The sequence below is a fragment of the Kogia breviceps genome, chromosome X (genome assembly GCF_026419965.1).
Source record: "Kogia breviceps isolate mKogBre1 chromosome X, mKogBre1 haplotype 1, whole genome shotgun sequence".
Taxonomy (NCBI): domain Eukaryota; kingdom Metazoa; phylum Chordata; class Mammalia; order Artiodactyla; family Physeteridae; genus Kogia; species Kogia breviceps.
The window spans coordinates 120,023,806-120,042,687 of record NC_081330.1 but is presented as its reverse complement, the minus strand read 5'-3'; the positions used below and the strand labels follow the sequence as shown (position 1 = coordinate 120,042,687).

The 18,882-nt window shown below is 41.7% G+C and overlaps 1 protein-coding gene across 9 annotated transcripts in view; it reads right to left on the bottom strand.

Moving 5' to 3' along the window:
- The window catches only part of RAI2 (retinoic acid induced 2), a 404,475-nt gene that overhangs the window by 334,911 nt on the left and 50,682 nt on the right, over positions 1–18,882 (bottom strand). For 8 of the 9 annotated variants that reach the window (XR_010838573.1, XR_010838574.1, XM_067023110.1 and 5 more), the window contains one exon: positions 72–242. The exons of the other annotated variant lie outside the window; for it this stretch is intronic. The gene's annotated coding sequence lies outside the window, so the exon portion shown is untranslated. The remainder of the gene's footprint in view (positions 1–71; positions 243–18,882) is intronic. 9 annotated transcript variants of the gene reach the window in all.

Below are 18,882 nucleotides of genomic sequence, written 5' to 3'. Positions count from 1 at the left end.
AAACAGGCAATAAGTGATGAGAGTAGAGGATGAAGAGATCTCTGTGGGCTTGGCCAATCAGGAAAGCCTACCTGGAGAAGACAGGCTATGATTTGGGTGTCAGCCACTGCCCTGTTGTAGTTCTACCTCAGCTGTCTCCAAAGGTCACCCAGATGCATTGGGGTTATTCCACCATTCCTCAGAGCTTGCACATGCCAGACTGGGATTTGTAGATATCCTCCTGATACTCTTCATTGAAATACCTGGAAATGATAAACCCGTTGGTATTCAGTGACAGTCTCTGTATCAGCTAGCTATTTCTGCATAACTATTATACAATCACAAATATTTCAGTGTTCAAAATAAGCATTTATTTCTCACACACCATTAGTTTGCCTGGGGTCCAGTAGAACTAGCTTGAGTTCAGCTAGAAGGCCCTCCTTCAAGCTGTAGGTCCACTGGGATTGGTTCCTTGTAATGGGCTGGGCTCTAGTCTCTCCCACATGGGTTAATTCTTGGGCCTAGGCTGAATAAGCAGAACCCAGGGGAAGCTCTTCTCATGAACATGGCAAAAGCATGAGAGAGGGAAAATAGAAACATGTGAGGCCTCTTAAGGCTTTGGTTCAAAACCGAACTTGTGCTGCTTCTTCCCCTATTCTGTTGTCCAAAGTAAGTCTCGAGGCCAAGCCCAAAATCAAGGGGTAGGGAAACCCATTTTGCCTTTTGTAAGAGAAGATGCAAAATTACAAGGCAAAGGACATGGATACAGGGAGGGATGCAGAACTGGGGCTAATTAAGCCAACTTCCCACAATCTTCCATCTGCTTACTTGGGCCTGAAACTGAGCAGGACCCTGTGGGGCTCCTGGGCACAAAAGCCTTTCTGTGTCCCCCATTTCTTGTTTGTAGGAAGTAGGCTTCATCCAGCCTCCACAATCTTCTGTGAGTTCCAAAGGACAATTCAAACAGTTGCTAATCAGGCAAGGGAGGTGATGTGGAGACAAGGGAGAAGCAGTCAAAAAACAATAGTGCAGCCTTGGGGCAGGGTCCTGGTTCCTCCTCAAGGGATATACGTGACAATATCTTTGAGCTCTTCTGCAGAACTAAAACCCCCACTAAATGGAAGATGTTAACTACCTGAAGAACCATTCTTCATTTCAGAGAGAAGGTCACAGTTCAATAACCTCAAGAACCACAAAAGCCCACCATGAGACCACCTGACACCAGATGATCTCTAGACTGAATGAATGCAGGCCCTGCACACACCCTGATCCTTTTGAGCAACCCTGCCCCTTGACTATAAGACTTCTCACAGACCCTCCCAGGTTGGGACACACAGCTTTGAGGACATGAGCACTCTGTGGCCCCCTTTGCCCGGCAAAGCAATAAAGCTATTTTTTTCTACTTCACCCAAACTCTGTCTCTGAGACTTAATTCAGTGCTGATGTACAGAGGCCCATTTTTGGTATCAGATCCAAAAAGCCCACCCAATCATCTGACCTCATTCTCCCTGGGTCTTGCCAGGACCCTAGAATTCTTGCTGTGCCTTCCCCTAAACCCCATTCCACAGCTCTTTCCATGCCAGGGAAGTTGGCTGCCAGAGACCTGCCTCCATCACCAGCTCTTTCCAAGAACTATACCTTTGTTTATGATTCACTCCATCTCCCATCTAATTGAAGTCCCAGGTAATGATGCTATCTGCACTTAACACTGAATATCAGCAATTCCCATAAGCCAAAAGTCAAGCCACTTCCCTAGCCGGGATACAGTCTCCTTATTTCCTTTGTGTTGCTAAAAATCAGACCAGGGACAATTCTGTGATGGATTCTACCTTCTCTTTTCCCTGAAGAAACTCTACCATATATTCTGTTAACCCCACTGTTTCTGGTCTCAGACCCTACTGGGACTCAACCATCCCCAACTGGGCCCCCTCCATGCTCTAAATCCAGTGCCATTTTGTAACGTATGTGTGTTTATAAGGTATGGTCTGTTGGCACTCGGCCTCCATTCCCACCTCCTTCCATTGTGTCTTACTACACTAAGAAATCCAGAAAGCTAAATACTATATTCCTTAGACTCCCTTGCAGCTAGGCTTCTGTACATAAACAGGTTTCACCAATGGGAAAGAATACATGAGGCAGAGATCATCTTCCTGCTTTTCTGCCTTTAAGCAGAGATGTGGAGTTTCTGAAGCAGATTTCCAATGTTTAATTTGCACCTCTGGGGTGTCAAGAAGTGCAACAGTGGTGGCTTCCTGGACCCTGGATAGTGTATTCCAGCAGCAGCCTCTGACCCTCCACCTTCCTAGTTGTGACAGAGGTAGGATTTCTTGGGGTTGGTCAGTTCTGTGATACCCTGGCAATCATTCCTGTTTCTCCAGCCCTTCCAACAATATGGTAAGCCCCTTATTCTCTGAACTCAAAACCTTTCTATTTAAATACCTAAAGGGGTTTCTGTTTCTAGCACTGAACCCCAATACCTACAGCATGGTATCTCTCCTGGGCTTGAACTATAGTAGCACCCATATAAGTACCACAGGTTTTCCAAAAAGAATGATATTTATTGCACCCCTGTGAGCAGAGGTTTTCTAATAAATGTTGCCCAGACAGCATTTTTTACTCAGCTGAGCCAGGAATTTAAAAAAGCAAACGCCTTCAGAGCTTAAGTTAACAAAGAAGCAAGAATGCATCACCACCAGGCCTAAGGGAGCCAGCCTCAGGCTGCTCCCATCCTAACATCTTCATTTCCTTCTGCTTGGCTGCACCTTGCCATGGGGCCTCCTCAAACGCCCTTGAACTCTCCAGGCTGATGCTAGGAGACACGAGACCATTCCTATCAGACCACATGGACAATGCCAAAGGTTAGTCACCACCCACAGATACTCCTCAGAAATTACAAGAACAGCTTCTCTGTAATAAAGACGGGGAAAGATGGGAGGGTGGAGAATGATTAATGGCCCCTTCATAGTTGATGGGAAGCAAGTGCGATCTGCATTTTGGGTGTTGATGTTTTCTCACACAACGACATTCCCACATGGTAGCAACCTGGGAGATAAAAACAACAGCCTTGTTTGGGAGAAAGAAGGGGGTCTGTGTTCTTCAGTTGCTTTGGAAGAGAGCATGCATTTCGGGAAGTGTTGCCATAGGGGGCCAAAGGCTCCCGTGGTGTTTGGCAAAGCTGGAGGCTCTGGAAAGTCCAAAGGTGATATATTTAATAGGCGGCTGGTTTTCTTTCATCTTCATAGTAAGTGTCTAATCCCAAAGGCAAGACACAGCAGGTAAAATGAGATGAAGTCCCCATCACACTTTGCAGCTGAAACTAAGAGGGGAGAAAGGCTGAGAAACAGCAGCACGGGATTCTGCTTCTCTAAGAGGAACCGAAAGAAACACAATGAAGGCGGAGCTGATGGCGAAGAAGGAAACAAAGGAATAGAAGCCACAAAGCAGGAATACACTAGCAGGATGCAGACAAGGGACCCATGTCCATGGGACACGCATGGGGAGAAAGGAAGCACTCCAGTGAAGGGAGATGACGCTGCAGAGGGGAATGCAGGGCCATGAGGGAAGGCATTTCAAAATGTATCCCCTCCACAGCCATACTGGCTGGAAGGCTTCTGAACATTGGGAGCCTAGTTTTAAACTATGATTTTTTTTCAAGGTAGAGGGACACAAAAATATCTGCTTAACACTTCCCCGGCACTCAGCAAAATGCTTAGAGGTGAAATATTAGGCGAAAGAATGTTTCGATTTTTACCCCCTGACTATAAAAGTAACACATGTCCACTGCAGAAAATACAGAAAAAACAAATATTCCATGGTCCCACCATGAAGATATAACAGCTGCTTTGCTATTATTTTCTTCTCTGTGTGTATCTTTCTGAAAAAAATTAGACATCCAGCATATGAAGTTGTATATTCTCATTTCATCACTAAGTATTGTACTGTATTTTCCCATAAAACTAAATATTTTTAAAACATACTTTTTGACTAAATTAATATTTCTTGTATATAAATCTTTTGCAATTTTCTGATTATTTTCTTAGGATAAATCCCTAAAAGCTGAATTACTACGTCAATGGGAATGTTTACCTCTAAAGTGCTTATGCTTACTGCCAATTGTTTTACAAAAAGTTTGCATCAATTTCCACTCCTACCACAATGTATAAGGGTGCACTCAAACTGCTTTTTCGTTTTTGCTGTAAAAAATCATCAGTCTCAGACAATGTGGTGCTATTTCAGAAATATGTGAAGAAACCTGAAGTTTTGGTCCTGGTTCTGCTATGTGTATTTAGGAAAGTTTAGTTCACCTTTGCATGCCTCAGTTATCTTTTTTTTCCACATCTTTATTGGAGCATAAATGCTTTACAATGTTGTGTTAGTTTCTGCTGTACAACAAAGTGAATCAGCTATACATATACATATATCTCCATATCTCTTCCCTCTTGCGTCTCCCTCCCTCCCACCCTCCCTATCCCACCCCTCTAGGTGGTCACAAAGCACCGAGCTGATCTCCCTGGGCTGTGCGGCTGCTTCCCACTAGCTCTCTGTTTTACGTTTGGTAGTGTCTATATGTCCATGCCACTCTCTCACTTCATCCCAGCTTCCCCTTCCCCCCGTGCCCTCAAGTCCATTCTCTACATCTGCATCTTTATTCCTGCCCTGCCACTAGGTTCATCAGTATCGCTTTTTTTTAACTTCCATATATATCATGCCTCAGTTATCATTAGGAACACTTCAAGCTCCCACATTCTTTGAAATTATGTTTTCTTAACAAAGAAAGATAACAAAAAGTGTCATATTTTATCCAATTAGTACAATATGAAATATTAGTATTAAATGAATGCATATGTTACTGAAAATCTGTTAGGCATTTGTGGTTGGTAGAATTTGATACTCCTGAGAATAGTCACTAGAATAAGCTATTAAGGGAGGGCTTTGCATCTGTTTTGGTCACTGTTATATCGCCATGACAAAATGCATGCTGGGAATATACTGGGTGCTCTATAAATATATGTTTAATGCAAGAATGAATTCATGATGAAAGTTTTATTAACTAGATGTAGCCAACCAATATAGTCAATATGCCCTTGGCCCACCTGAAGGTCATCCACAGCTATGGTGGACAGTCCCCACACACACTGGCAGATTGCAGCCTCAAGCACCTGGGTCTCTCTACCTGAGGACTTTTCTCTGGCCATAGTAGCAGTCTCTGCCCATGCAGGGCAAACTATAATAGAAGTGTTGGGGAGTTAACACCTCCAGGAATAACTCTCAAATCATGAGGGCTGGGAGTTGACAGATAAATACCCCAACTTCCTTGTCCCCTGGTGGGACGGTTCTGAGTTACGTTCTGCGCAGTCTTTCGGAGGATCCTTAGCAGGACGGAGCCCAGGTGCTCACAGCAATAACCTGCTCATCAACACACCCTCTATTCCTTGCTCCCTCCCTGTGCTTCCTGGGATCACCTTCCAAATCAACAACTTGCATCTAAATCCTCATCTCAGAGTCTAGCTTTGGGGGAACCCAAACACTAGAGTTGACGTTTGCAAAATTATAAGTGTATGATTTGAAAATATGTCCTCCTTTTTACAAGGAACACACACCCCATCATTTTACTTCCTGGAAGCAGGAAGTAGAGTAGTAAACTCACTTAGAGGCAGTGATGTAAGTGAGATTTTGTGACTCTGTGTGTGTCCAGAGCAGCCTTGGTCTCAAGGTTGATTTGAGAACAGATGCCAGGAAAGAGGGAAGGCAGCCAATTATTTTTAGAGAATTCAAATTGAAGAGTTAAATGTAGCTCTAAGCTGAAGAGGAATCAGAACCTGTTCTCCTCTGCCCTGGGGAAGACCTTGGCACCAGGATGCCAATCACCATACATCACCTGTGTGAGTTACTGAAACAAGGCAATGAAGGCTCATTTTTTTCTGAGTCCCTCCAGCTGTTATCACAGTGCTAAACACAAAGAAGGTCTTCAAGTAAGAGTAGTTGACTGCTTGAAGCACCATTTGGGTATTTGGGTACTACTATACAGCAGGTGTAGAAACCACTGTATATCAGTCAGGATTTTATTGCAGACAATAGCAATCTAGCTAGGAAAAACTGGAAGGATACAGAGAATCTCTGAAAGACCAGAAAACCAGTTTAAAGGTTATGTAGTAAAGAACAATGCCACAAATTTCACCAAGGACTGGTCTGGTAGAGACACTCCTGCCACCTCCTGGGCAGCACCATAGCCGCTGGTATCACCCACCCACTAATGCTGAATCTCCGCCTCCCTGCTCCTGGAAGCTGGTGCTGCCAACCTCAACCTCATGGATTCATGCAGTAACACTGGCTGCTTCCACATCACCTCAAATGTGGCCTGTGTGTGTTTGATTGGCTGAGCCCTAATCCCTACCTGCAAAGGAGGTTGAGAGAGTAAGAATCTCATCCACTGTGGGGCAGTTTCCAAATATTAGAAAGGTGTTCAAAGGTGCTAGGTCAACAAGGATTTCCACTACACTTCCTTATCCGTCACTCTCCAGCGCCCTCCCCTACTGCCATAATAGCAGGCCCTATCTCTGACTACCTGTGAACTCCAACTTACATTTGCCTAGCTGGCGGCCTCTTAATACAGGTTACATGCTAAGCACCCAGTCACACAGAAGAGGTTAGAGGAAGTGCCTCAATGTGTGATGAAATTCCCAAGGGCTCTGTGATCAGGACCCCTGTATGAGTTCAAGGACATATCCCTGCTACCACGCAGACCAGTGCTGTCCAACAGAAATACTATGAGCCACAAACACATGCCACACATGAAATTTAAAATTTGCTAGTTCCCACATTAAAAAAGAATAAAAAATCCAGTGAGATTCATTTTAATAATACGTTGTATTCAAACTAATGTATCCCAAAATATTATCATTTCAACAGGTAATCAATATAAAACAAAATTTTAATAAGATATATGATCTTTTTTTAAAATACTGAGTCTTCAAAATCCAGTGCAAACTTAATAATTATGGCGCATCACAATTCGGATTAACCATGTTTCGAGTGCTTAAGAGCCAAATTGGCTGGCGGCTCCCATACCGGACACTGCAGTACTCCTTTTGCGATGGCAATGCTTGAGCCGTGTCCTCCTCCTCTTCAGCTGCAAGCCACCTGCCATACTTGTGGTCAGGGCAGCCCTTCAGAGAATAGGTATCTCTACACTGCAGCTAAGAAGCGCTGCATGATTCTGTTTAGGAGTTAAGCAGAGAAGTTTCTCCCTCCTGGGACTCAGTCATCCTGGCTCCCTGAGCAGTCTACAACCCTGTTCCCTCTCTACTCTCACCTGCTGTTAAGAACTCCATGGACTGGGGACATGGGGGAGACAGGCAAGGCACTCACTTTGGGTTTAAAATTTAAAGGGATGTCAAAAAAAACTCAGTAATCAAGATAAATATTTTAATACAATATTTCTAAATTAAAATTAATGCAAAAATTCATGATGAAGATGATATCAAAATTTTCAATAACAGGCTCCACCAGGGCTGGGATTGGGGCAAGGTGAGGAAGGTGGGTGGCGCAAGTACAAGGACTGTCCTTCTTCTTTCCTTTGCCTCAAGTGGCTCTCAGTGTCACTAGATAATGGGGCCACTTTTCTAGAACTTTCCTAAGTGCTCAATATGTATTGCTAGGTAATTAAATAAATGAATGAGCAAAAAAAAGTCCTTTCCGAATAAAAAAGTACTTTATTATTTAGGCTCAAATTCAGTTTTAATGAAAAGCAGTAATACATTGCTTTGACACAATTACAATCAAAATCTCACCGGAGGGACTTCCCTTGTGGCAGTGATTAAGAATCTGCCTGCCAATGCAGGGGATACGGGTTCGAGCCCTGGTCTGGGAAGATTCCATATGCCGCAGAGCCACTAAGCTTGTGCACCACAGCTACTGAGCCTGCGCTCTAGAGCCCGCGTGCCGCAACTACTGAAGCCTGCGTGCCTAGAGCCCATGCTACGCAACAAGAGAAGCCACCGCAGTGAGAAGCCGACGCACCGCAACGAAGAGTAGCCCCCTCTCGCCGCAATTAGAGAAACCCTGCACGCAGCAACAAAGACCCAATGCAGCCAAAAATTAATTAATTTTTAAAAATCTCACTGGAATTTTTTTAACTTGCCAAATTGATTGTAGCATTTACACTGAAGAATAAGCAGGTGAGAAGAGTGAACAGTGAAGAAGAGCATGTCTGGAGAAATTAGGAAGAATGCAAGCCCTGTCTAGTTTCTGCTTCTTGGCTGGGCAGCCCTCAGTCCCAACTCACACACAGTAAGGCCCCAGCAACCACTCTTCAGTGTGGGGCAAATCATACTATGAGGGAACCCTTTCCACTCCCAGAACTGTTCTTAGGTAAGAAGTGGTTAAACAGTCAGCAAGAGCCTTGAAGAGGGAAAAAAAGAAAAGAATGTTCCCAAAGTACAGCCTATGCCCTGAGGAGTTTCTGAAATCAGGGAGGTAAATGCCAGCAGTCTCCACCCCACAGATATTCAACCACTCTTTCCCACCCCACCTCCAGGACCTGGCCACTTTGTCCCAGCCCCTCTTCTAGCAGCATCTATTAGGTCACTTCCATGCCTCCCACCTCCTGACCACCTCTGACTGCCCACACAGCATGGACCTCAAAACCCCAGCCAAGGACAGAGCTCTGTTTGGTCTAACTCTACCACTCACTCATCTTTTTCTCTACCCACTTCCCAAAGGCACTAAGCACTTCCCAAAGGCCCCGCCTGCTAATACCATTATATTGGGGGTTAGGGTTTCATTATATAGATTTGGGGGGTATGGGAACACAAACATTCAGACCATAGCAGATAGGTACTCATTTTCTTCCTTTTTTCCCCTTGAGGCAACGAGGCTTCTCCTTTGGGGGTGGTCTCTGGCTTCCAGCTTCCTGGCCTTTGAAACCACACTCCAGCATTCTGGCTTCTCTTCAGGAAATATCCCTGGCCCAGAGGCACAAAAGCTTGTGGTTGCAGCTTGGGCCTTCCCTGACCTCAGTGACTAGGACCCTGGGAGTAAGGCCCTGTGTCCACGTCTGGGCCCACGCCCTCCGAAGCTGCACTCACAAGAATGCCCCAAGGTCTCTGCCATACCGTCTCCTCCCCCTCCCCTTCGTTCTCTCCCCACTTCCTCCCTCTGTTCCTCTTCTCCTTGTATCAGACTCTGGGACACAGCCTTGAAGAGTCTGGGTACCTTCCCGCATCACCCACAGCCAAGGCAACAATTGTACTAAAATTAAAGTTTATCCAAGGGCTGCTAGTTAACATATTACTGTGATTACTGAAGTAGTTCTGTACCTTCTGGGAAGAAAATGTCAGTAGTTTGTTAAATGGGTCTTCTTGGTCTGACAGGATTCATCTTCCATTGTCTTGCTTTCCCCCAAAGACAAATGCAACATTTCAGAACCAAGAACTTTCTGACCGCTTTGCTAGTCCTTCCCTGTTCCATCACAGCTTCCCTATCATGTGTTCACATCATCAGGATTTTACAAAGAGCCTTATCAGTTAATTAATAAAGCAGTGATTTTCAAGCTGATCTGTATAAACATTTAATATGAGTTTCTTACCTATATATAAAATGTTTACATTATTTAAAAAACCAACACATTCCACTAGTTACAGACAAAATGGTGTAACCATTAATATGCATAAATCATTGCGAAATTTTTTTTGATCTGTCTCCTAAAGCAAAGGAAATAAAAGCAAAAATAAACAAATGGGACCCTAACTAGACATATAAGCTTTTGCACAGCAAAGGAAACCATCAACAAAACAAGAAGACAACCTACTGAATGGGAGAAAGTATTTGGTAATGATATGACCGATAAGGGGCTAATATCCAAAATATATAAACAGCTCACACAAGTCAACATCAAAAAAACAAACAACCCAATTAAAAAATGGGCAGAAGACCTGAATAAACATTTTTCCAATGAAGACACACAGATGGCCAACAGGCACATGAAAAGATCCTCATCATCATTAATCATCAGAGAAATGCAAATTAAAACCACAATGAGATATCACTTCACACCTGTCAGAATGTCTATAATCAGAAAGAACACAAATAACAAATGTTGGCAAGGATGTGGAGAAAAGGGAACCCTCGTTCACTGTTGGTGGGAATGTAAATTGGTGCAGCCACTGTGGAAAACAGTATGGACATTTCTCAAAAAACTAAAAATACAACTGCCATATGACCCAGGAATTCCTCTCCTGGATATATAGCCTAAAGAAACAGAAACACTAATTTGAAAAGATACATGCACTCCAATGTTCATAGCAGCATTATTTACAATTGCCAAGATACAGAAGCAGCCTAAGCATCCATTAGCAGATGAATGGATAAAGATGTGGTGTATATATTTATACATGATGGAATACTACTCAGCCATAAAAAAGAATAAAATTTTGCATTTGCAACAACGTGGATGGATTTGGAGGGTATTACGCTAAGTGAAATAAGTCAGACAGAGAAAGACAAATACTGTATGATATCACTTATATGTGAAATCTAAAAAATAAAACTAGTGAGTTTAACAAAAAGGAAACAGACTCACAGATACAGAGAACAAACTAGTGGTTACCAGTGAGGAGAGGGAAGGTGGGAGGGGCAAGAAAGGGGTAGGGATTAAGAGGTATGAATTATTATGCATAAAATAAATAAGCTACAAGGATATACTATACAATGCAGAGAATACAGCCAATATTTTATAATATCTGTAAATGTAGTATAACCTTTAAAAATTGTGAATCACTGTTGTACACCTGTAACTTATATCATACATCAACTATACCTCAATTAAAAAAAAAACATTCCAATAGTTATAAACAAAATGGCACCGCTATTAACATGCTGGTTGGACATATCTTTCAGCACACTTTAATGCCTTATTGCTGTCCCTAAGAGTATATTTGAGCTTCTTGTGAAAGAGCCCTTGATTAGAAAGTGAATGCCTAGTGAGAGACTTAAAAAATCTCCAGGCCTGCACACATCTCCTCACATACTGCTCACAAGCCCAGGGGGACACAGAGCTGAGCCCAAGTGCCCTGCACTCAAAAGCTTGTCACAAAATTACACGTGAACACCAAGAACTGAAGCAGTGTGTTACAGGAATAATCGCTGAGAATTAAAATTCACTTTGCGGTTTTTCTTTTCTGCACTTCCTTACAGTGACTCTCATCTGGACAGTCAGGGGCATCCATGTTGCCTTGAGGACTACTGAAGGGGGAATGCAAAGAGAAGATGTTCAGATACTACTGTCCAAAATAAGAACTTGAAGCCCGCAGGAAAAACATCATTTTGTAGGAGAAAGCAGGATTGGTTGAGAGGAATGTCTCTTGATAGAAAGAGAAGGGCAGTTTTCACACTGCTCAGAAAGGCAGTTTTGTTACTGCAGTACAGCCTATCTATCTTGACTAATATAATATATCCGGTGAGAGAGGGCAGAGAGCCTAACGCAAGCAGAAGGCAGATGTCTATAAATGTTGCCTGAAGAAAGCGTTCTCTAAAGTGATAAGGTCACTTTTCCAAGAGTTATGTCCTCACCTTGAAGTCAGGCACCTCAATTCATGAAGCTGCACACAGAAGAACTTGACCAAAAAAAAGGAAAAAATATCCTTTCTTTCAGGCTTTTTCTTTTTTGCACGTGGCTCAAGATTTAAACTTATCTGTCATTTGTCATTTAACATTCCTTCACACAATTTAAGTAGAAGATAGGTTCTATTCCAAAGCACAAAACCAAGGAAGGCTAAAGCATAAAACCAACCCCCCCTTTTTTCTTCTTAAAGAGTTTACTATCAGATTGGAAGAAATTCTTAAAACCCTAGAGCCATCTCTTCATGCATAGCATGAGTCTATTTTTTCTTCTACATTGAATTTTCCTTGCTTTGAGTCTCTTCAGGCAGTCAAAAACACTAATAAGAGACCATGTCGTCTTCCTGATCAAATGTGCATGGATTACAGAACGTGCCAGCACTTTGGAATGCACTTTGAACTTTAAACTCATATCAGTTTCTCATTTTACTATCGTTTTTTTCCGTCCATCTAATTTTCTCTAAGTTTCTACTCTGTTCAGGGAACAAATGAGACAGTGGTATGCAGCTAAAATTAAAACCTGCCACTTCCCACATAAAATATGTAAATAGTGCAGCACAATTTGCATTTTTAAGACAGCAACTTCGAATTCTCTTAAGTAGTCTAAGAAAAACCATAGATTAATTTAACCCAGTAACCTCCAACCCTTCACATTCCACAGGATTTTTATTCTAATTAATGGGAAGGATTAAACATCTGGATGTTTGGCTTCCCGCTAATATCTGCCATTCGGTTGGCTTGGTTTATTGTCCGCATATGGCTGAATGAGTCCGTTACTGTCATTCTTCAAAATTCTATGAAAAGCACCAAAATGGAAAATTTCTTCTGACTCCTGCCTTGGAAAAGAATGTACTGGTCAGCATTATCAGAATCAGACTGTGGGGAAGTAGTGTGGGTCCCACCTTACAGTTACCCAGACCCTTAGGTGTCTAATTGAGACACTAGAGCCTCAGGTAGACTCTGCAGAACTGAGGACTGTTGAAGGACTTTATCATTTTGCTGATACAGCTTTCTGAAATTAGAATTATTTATAATACATCATTTTAAAGTAATGGGAATAAATGCATTTTGTTAACTGATAGGCATCAACACTAAGGTCTGTCCCTACATTTCCTCAAGTCTTCCAAACTTCTAGCGTCACCCTATTCTTTAACAGCAAATGTTTTGAGCCCCTGAATTATTCAGGTTGAACTACACTATGCTACAGCAGTGAATTAATTCCCAATTCTAATAGAGATTATTTCTCATTCACACAAAATTTATTGTAGGTGTTCGAGTTGAAAGGCTCCCAGGTGGCTTTTCTTCAAGCATTGATTCAGGGGTCCAGGTTCCTTCTCCCTTGTAAGCCTGTCATCCCCTACATGCTTTGGATCCTCTGAATTTGGCTGACTGATGAATAAAGTGAGAGAATATAGAAGAGCACATGGGATGGTTTAGGGGCCTAGAAATGAGGTGCACCACTTCCACCCCTATTCAATTAGTCACATGGCTCCGCCTAGACGCAAGGGGGCAGAGAATACAGTCAACTGAGTGCCCAGGAAGAGGAAATGGGTTTGACGCGCATTTAGCCGGTCTCTGCCACAGCCACATACCAAAAGAAACCGCACTGTTCGATTCCATCAAATCGCCAAGAAGCCTCATTCACCTAATTCTATTTTTATTAACTATATAATTACATATTATTAAATATCATATTTAGTATTCTACATGATATAATAGCAGTCATTCACAACTGAGGGTGATTTTTGACTCTTCTCCAGAGGACACTTGGCAATGTCTGGAGACATTTTTGGTAGTCACAACTGGAAGGCAGAGTAAGCTTCTGGTTTCTTGTCCAGCATATAAGGAGCTTGGAAATCATCACTCCCAGCTCCACAATAAGAAAAAGGCTGAAGAAAGTGAAATTCAACAACTCTTCTTAGATTCTCCAGAGAACTGAGGTCATAGGGCAAACTACTGCCCCCAAATTTGGACAGAAAGACAGACAGATACAAGGAATCATGTTTTACCATCAGAAGCAGAAATCACTACTGGAACCAGTACAGGATAGGAAAATCTAAGCTTTAATTAACAAAAGCTGGAAGCTCAATACGGACAAGCTTGTGAATTTAAAATGCCACAGGGTCCCAGCCTTAAGGGAGCCCCACTCTCTTCTGAATTTTACCTCCAGGAGCCCTATCAGGTTCTCACAGTTAAGACTGAAGGGAGAGAGAGGGGACAATGAGGGGAAGGAAGAATAACGATATGAAAAACAGATGCATAATTTATGATCCCATAGTCTTGTGTAAGAAGTGGGTTCACTCTCAGTTCTGAGCTTCCTAGCTGTCTACCCATAGTGGGAAACTCAATGAGTTCTATGACTCACTTTGTCTATTGTTAGCTAGTGACATTTCAGAGAAGCTTCTTCATCGGGTACTCATAATGCAGATACTACATAAAATAGTGATAGAGGGAGAAATAACAACCTTGAACTTAATATGATATCAAGTTTCTCAATGCCAGTCAGCATTGCAACAGCTAAACACAAATCAGCAAAGGCACTTCTACTGGGACCAAAATAACAAGTTACATGAAGAGCTATCTCAGGGTCAGGCTGATTCCAAGAAAAAATTTTAGCATATCTAAAGGAATGAAAAGACTACACGTTTATTCAGGAAACCTCTCATAAAGAACCTTCCCATTAAGTCACTCAAGGGCACCATTTAACCACCTTCCCACTCCCAATGGTCTTGATGATTACTGAGCCATTGGTCGGCTAGTGGCAGTTCTCAAGGTTCCTCAGCCTCAATACATACAAAAACCCAGTTTTCAGAAGTACAAGATGCAGCATAAAACCACATTAACTAGGACCAACTGAAGCAAAGGAAGTCTAGACTCATGGAAGTTCTAAATATTCAAAAGATATTCCAGTCCTTTAATATAATACAAGCAATTAACTAAACATTACCATTAGAATTTCTCAAAGACTTGCTTTAGTAAGTTATTTCTAATTAATATACTTTTCTACCACTTTTTAAAATGTATTTTTTAAAATTTTATTTTATTTATATTTGGCCGCATTGGGTCTTTGTTGCTGTGCGCAGGCTTTCTCTAGTTGCAGCAAGCACAGGCTACTCTTCATTGCGGTGCACAGGCTTCTCGTTGCAGTGGCTTCTCTTGTTGTGGAGCATAGGCTCTAGGCACATGGGCTTCAGTAGTTGCAGCATAGGGGCTCAGTAGTTGCGGCACTCAGGCAGACTTCAGTAGTTGTGGCACGTGAGCTCAGTAGTTGTGGCTCGCGGGCTCTACAGCTCAGGCTCAGTAGTTGTGGCGCATGGGCTTAGTTGTTCCACAGCATGTGGAATTTTCCTGGACCAGGGATCAAATCCGTGTCCCCTGCATTGGCAGGCAGATTCCTAACAACTGCGCCACCAGGGAAGTCCCTTTTCTACCACTTAATGCTGCCAAAAACTTGAAAATGGTTTGTTTCCCAAAGAGTTTAAATGGGTTACATGCCTTTCTTGACCCATATAAACTTATGTATAACCTATTAATTTGCTTATCCTTCATCATACTTAAGGCATTAATTCAGAATCAGGTAGTGAGAAATTTACAAAGGTTAAAACATAATGAGTCTTGACCTTCGAATCAGGCATGTGAAGCATATGCTCTTTTGTCTTTGTGTTATTTTTAAAGATTAAAGGGAAATTTCCTCATGTTTCTAGCAGAGGCAGGGGAAACATGGCCTTTTAAAAAATATATTTATTTACTTATTTATTTGGCTGCACTGGATCTTAGTTATGGCATGTGGGATCTTCATTGCCATGTGTGGGATCTTCAGTTGAAGCATGTGGGATCTTTTAGTTGCGGCATGCAGGATCTTTTTTTAGTTGTGGCATGTGGGACCTTTTTTAGTTGTGTCATGCGGGATCTTTTAGTTGCAACATGCGAACTCTTAGTTGCAGCATGTGGGATCTAGTTCTCTGACCAGGGATTGAACCCGGGCCCCCTGCATTGGGAGCGTGGAGTCTTAACCACTGGACCACCAGGGAAGCCCCAACATGGCCATTTTGAAATATGCCTAGATCATTCTGTGCTTCTTAACAAAGCCTATTCTCAAGAAAACTATTTTTCCAGGGCCTTACCAACTGGAGTTTTACTAACTGACCTGGGAGAAGGGAAACACCCAACTCCAGCCACCTCTAGCCTTCCTATCTCACCTAAGGTTGAGGGGGGGATAAAGGGCACTTGTAGGGGGTACAGACTCACTAAAAGACTAAGACCTAATCATAGGATTATAGACTATATCCCACACCTTACCACATACATATGGGTTCTTGTATAATAATAAAGTAATACAACTGAGAGAATTGCACATCTCAGACATTATTTAAGAAGACTCTAGGGAAACCCAAAGACAACAGGGGATACAAAAATAAGGACATCAGAGGAAATTTTAGCTTTTGATACCTACAGCTACGGCAAACAATAAGCACAACTTAACTCCTAAGCAGATAAAACATAAAAACCTCAGACTAGAGGGAGATGTACCTCCGTTCCTTTTATCATTACATCATGTGTGACTTTCTACAAATAATTACCAGGCATTCCAAAAGGCAAAAAAAACACCAAGCATCAGAATCAGACTCAGATATGGCAGAGATTTGTAATTATTAGACTGAAAATTTAAAGCAACTATGATTAATATACTCAAGTCTCTAATGGAAAAAGTGGATAACATGCAAAAGCAGATGGAAATGTAAACAGAGAGACAGAAATTCTCAGAATCAAAAGGAAATGCTGGAAATCAAAAACACTAACAGAAATGAAGAATGCCTTTGATGGGCTCGGCAACAGATTAGACATGACTGAGGAAGGGATCAGTGATATGTTAATAGAAACTTCTAAAACTGAAATACAAAGAGAGAAAAAATTAAAAGATAGAACATAATAACCAAGAACTATGGGACAATTACAAAAGTGTTATATATGCATAATAGAAATACCAGCTCGAGTAGAAAGAGAAGAAATATTTGAAGTAATAATAACTGAGAATTTTCCAAAATGACAGACACCAAACCACAGATCCAAGAAGCTCAGAGAACACCCAAAAAGATAAATATTTAAAAATCTATACCTAGGCATATCATATTTAAACTGCAGAAAATCAAAGACATAAAATATTGAAAGAAGACAAAGAAATAAAACACTTTACCTATAGAGGAGAAAAGTTAAGAATTACATCAGACTTCTCTTCAGAAATCATGCAAGCAAGAAGAGACTGGAGTGAAATATTTAAAGTATTGAAATAAAAAACCCACCAACCTACAATTCTGTATCCAGTCAAATTATCCTTCAAAAGTGATGGAGAAATAAAGACTTTTTTAGACAAACAGAAATTGAGGGAATTTGTTGCCAGTAGACTTGCCTTGCAAGAAATGTTTTTAAAAAAAATTCTTCTAGAAGAAGAAAAATGATATAGGTTAGAAAGTCAGAGCTACATAAAGAAGAGTGCAATAGAAGGAATAAATAAAGGTAAAATATTTTTCTTTTTCTAATTCTCAATTAACCTAACACAAAACAGTTCATAATAATTATAACAGCAATGTATTCAGTGAATGTAACTTATGAATAAGTGAAACAGATGACAGCAGGTTATAAGGGATGGGAGGGAGGAATTGTAAATACTTTGTTATAAGGTATTTGCACTACCTATGAAGTGGTATAGTGTTCTTTGAAAGTCAATTTGGAATCATTGTAAATATATATTGAAAACTCTAGAGCAACCACTAAATAGAAGTTATTTTGAAAACAAGGTATAATTGATATGCTAAGAGAGGAGAGAAAAAGGAATCATATAAAATGCTCAATTAAGACAAGAGAAGACAGAAAAAAGTAGAAGACCAAACAAACAAACAAAGGACAAGGGCAATGAACAGAAAACAGTAACGACTAGGGGGATGCTACTGGCATCTAATGAGTAGAGACCAGAGATGCTGCTAAACATCTTTAAATGCACAGGACAGGCCCCTGCAACAAGGACTTATTCAATCCAAAATGTCAACAGTGATGAGGTTGATAAACTCTCTTATACCAATGTCTCATCAACCCCATGAATTATATATCTGAAAATTTTGTTAGTTACCAAATATGGCAGAGACAGCTAACCATACGATAAAATTCATGCATTTGCTTCCATGGTATAAAATTGTTGCTAGAAATGGTTTATCTGTCAGGTACTATATTTCTAGCATATGGGTAGAGCCATACGGCTAGTTTATTGGGTTTTTTGTTTGTTTGTTTTTTTGAGGTACGCGGGCCTCTCACTGTTGTGGCCTCTCCCGTTGTGGAGCACAGGCTCCGGACGCGCAGGCTCAGCAGCCATGGCTCACGGGCTGAGTTGCTCTGCGGCACGTGGGATCTTCCCGGACCGGGACACGAACCCATGTCCCCTGCATCGGCAGGCGGACTCTCAACCACTGCGCCACCAGGGAAGCCCCATATGGCTAGTTTTTGACAAAGGAAAGTGAGCACATGTGAGGTGTGCCCCTTCTGAGCTCAGGTGGTTAGGAAGCAGGTGTGCCTTCTCCATCTTCTTTTCTTTCACTTGGCTGCTAGCTAGATACAAAGGATTAAGCAGTGGAGTCTTATGCCCTATAGGACAGCAGAGACACAAGATGGAAGGAGCCTGGGTTCCTGAATGACTGCATGGAACACTGTCTGCTGACCAGGAACTCCCTGTGGACAGTTATGAAGGCAAGAAATAAATTCTATTCTGCTAAGCCACTAAAATTTGGGGGAATACTTTTTACAGCAGCTAGAATCTCCCTAACTAATACAGTGAAGTTTTAAAAGGTGCTTGCTTTCAAAAGAAACCTGAATCACCAACACTAAAAACTTACTATTGAGGTAACACATCTCTTCAACTGTTCAGGAGACCCTGAAGATTCTGTCACAAGGGTTATGTTAGAAGACACCATTTCTTATGAAGTTTTCAAACAAGACTTTATCTTGAAATAATGACTATTGCATGAGTCATTCTCCCTTATCCTTCTCCCCCTCCCATGGCTGAGCGAGACGTATAGTATCTTTCTCTTGTAACAGCCCCAGTTAAATTTCCCATTTACCCCAGGAGCTTATGGACCAGCCCAGCTTCCAGCTCCCCTAAAAAAGAGAACTTCAGGTGCCATCTCACTCACTGGTAAACCACCAATTCTGTTTCTGTTGCTGTAGAGAACACAGAGTCCAGTAGAAACTGGGTCAGTCCCTATTAATATTTTGAATATTAAAAGGAGACTTTATCTAAAT